General features: G+C 49.2%; 1 protein-coding gene across 4 annotated transcripts in view; it reads left to right on the top strand.

Annotated features, from left to right (window-relative positions):
- The window catches only part of LOC125042362 (WD repeat and SOCS box-containing protein 1-like), a 70,701-nt gene that overhangs the window by 53,145 nt on the left and 15,056 nt on the right, over positions 1 to 2,500 (top strand). The window lies entirely within an intron of this gene.

Below are 2,500 nucleotides of genomic sequence, written 5' to 3'. Positions count from 1 at the left end.
AATGAAGAAATTGTAAAAAAAAATAGAGAGAGAGAGAGATAAAGAAAAAGAAAATGAAAACGAAAACAAGGGAAAGGATATTATGTAGAAGAGAGGTGGTCATGTACTCACCGAGTGATTATACTTCCGAATAGGAATTAAGAAATGTCCAATAAAAAAAACATATCACAGAAACAAGTAAAAGATTGTTCTACAGAAAGAAGGTAACGTACTTGCTGGAAACGTGAGTTCCTAACTGCGTTTGTTGACGTCTGAGAGCGCAAGGTCGGCTGGACGGACGTGGGCGTCGCTTCGGCCTCATGACGTGGCCGCTTCGGCCAAGGGAGGCGAGGCGTTCACTCCACTTGGCTGCTGCTCCTCCTACGTGACTCGGTGTGGGCTGTGGGTTGGAGGCGCCCTGGGGCTGCCTGGGAGTGAGGACCTCGTCTAGACTGCTGTGCTGTTTGGTTCCTCTTTTTCTTTTCTTTTCTCCATTTCTCTTTTCTGTTTTCTCTTTGTCTCTTCTCTCTTCTCACCTCCCCTCTCTTCTCTCCATCTCTCCCTCTATTATCACTCTCCTCCTCTTTCGTCCCCTCTCCTCTTCCTCCCTTCCGCTCTCCCTCCTTCCTTCCCGCCCTCCCTGCGCAGCTCCTGGCTCAGCTCGAAGGACGGAGACATCACGTGCACACATTCGCCAGACTCTCTCTCACTCTCTCTCTCTTTCCTCACATGCACAGTCGGAACAACATTCTCATTGCTTGCAACTTTGAATGCAACGGGCGATGCGGGGCTGGGGTGTACGAAGGGGTAGGGGGGAGAGGATGGAGGGGAGAGGGAAGGAGGGAGAGTCGCCATCGAGCGAAAAAAACAAAAACAGAACAAGGACAGCAAACGAGGAATGTGCGAGCGTCAGTGGGTGCGGTTGGGTTGTTTGTGAGGGGCGCTTCTTTCGTGTGTGTGTGTGTGTGTGTGTGTGTGTGTGTGTGTGTGTACGTGCATGTATGTATGTATGTATGTATGTATGTATGTATGTATGTATGTATGTACGAGCGTCGGTAACTTGCCCTTCAAATTAACATCCGGAGAAGAGAGAAGCAGGCAAGCAGACAGCGGGCGATGGGCGTAGAAGGGGGGGGGGGCAAAAAAGATGAGTAACCAAAGTGCGTGGAAACATTACCCTCTTACCGTTATTGAGCACAGAAGGTCGCATCACTGCCACCTCTCTCTCTCTCTCTCTCTCTCTCTCTCTCTCTCTCTCTCTCTCTCTCTCTCTCTCTCTCTCTCTCTCTCTCTCTCTCTCTCTCTCTCTCTCTCTCTCTCGTGCAATTCTCTCTCTCTCTCTCTCTCTCTCTCTCTCTCTCTCTCTCTCTCTCTCTCTCTCTCTCTCTCTCTCTCTCTCTCTCTCTCTCTCTCTCTCTCGTGCAATATCTGTATCTTTCTCTCTCTTCTGTGCCTGTCAGGATGTCTCGTCCGCTGCCTGTGTAACCACCTGCTTATCTTCGCACCTGTTCCCATTTCCTCCTCTCTGTTCGTTTCGATCTATTCCTTCCATTCTCCTCCCTGTCCCCCTTCCTCTCCGCATTCACGCATTCCATTTTCCTCCCCCCTCCCTCTCACCTTTCCTCCCTTCTACTTCCCTCCCACCCTCCTTTCCCCCAACCTAGTTCCCCCAGTCCTCCCTCATTCCTTCCCTCCCTGCCTCCCTCATTCCTTCCCTCCCTTCCTCCCCCCCTCCTTCCCTTCTTCCCTTCTTCCCTCTCCCCCTCCCTCTCCCCCCCCTCACTTCCCCCCAATCTAGTCCCCCGGCCACGCGATCCGCCGGCATTCCTCATTAGGGAGCCGAGCGCGGACGTCAGGCGGAGCACGTACAGGCAACGCAGTCCAGTAGCGTTTCCAGTCGGGGTCTTTGAATGAGCTGTTGTTTTTAGTGGCCCGGCTGTCTGGAGTAGCTTCGGGTGTGTTTCGATTGATTTTGTTGAATTGGGTGTCTTTTTTTTTTGTCTTTTTGATTGTAGCGTCGTTTCTCTGTGATTGTCGTGGTTGCCTTTGTCTTGTGTTAAGTAGGCGTCTTGTCTGTCTTGTCACTTGAGGGTCTGTCATTCTCGTTACCTGTTCCTGTCTTGTCAAGTCATGTCACTTTTTGGACACGCGATGTCGCCTGTCAAGTGTTTTTTGCCTGTGTAAGTAATTTGTCTGCCACACACAGGGTATATGTTAAAGCTGGTAATTCGGTACGGGTGTATGATTTTCCTGTATTTTACAGCTTGTTGAAAGACTTGATTGCTGGTTTTGTGGGCATCGGGCCTTAATGTCGCTAGTTATGACTGTAATGCTTTTGAAATGTTTGCCAGTGTTAACATTGTTGTCTCAAACATTACTATCATCATTTTTCTGTATTTATTATTTTTACTAGGAGCGGTATTTGTTTTATTGCTGTCATTCGTATCAGTGTTATTTTATCCTTACAGTCCCTACAATGTCCTTGACCGTCATGTTATCCCATCACCATTACCAGACTCAT

The sequence above is a fragment of the Penaeus chinensis genome, chromosome 32, assembly GCF_019202785.1.
Source record: "Penaeus chinensis breed Huanghai No. 1 chromosome 32, ASM1920278v2, whole genome shotgun sequence".
Classification (NCBI taxonomy): domain Eukaryota; kingdom Metazoa; phylum Arthropoda; class Malacostraca; order Decapoda; family Penaeidae; genus Penaeus; species Penaeus chinensis.
Note: the sequence above shows the minus strand (reverse complement) of the source record. Positions and strands in the feature narration are given on the sequence as shown.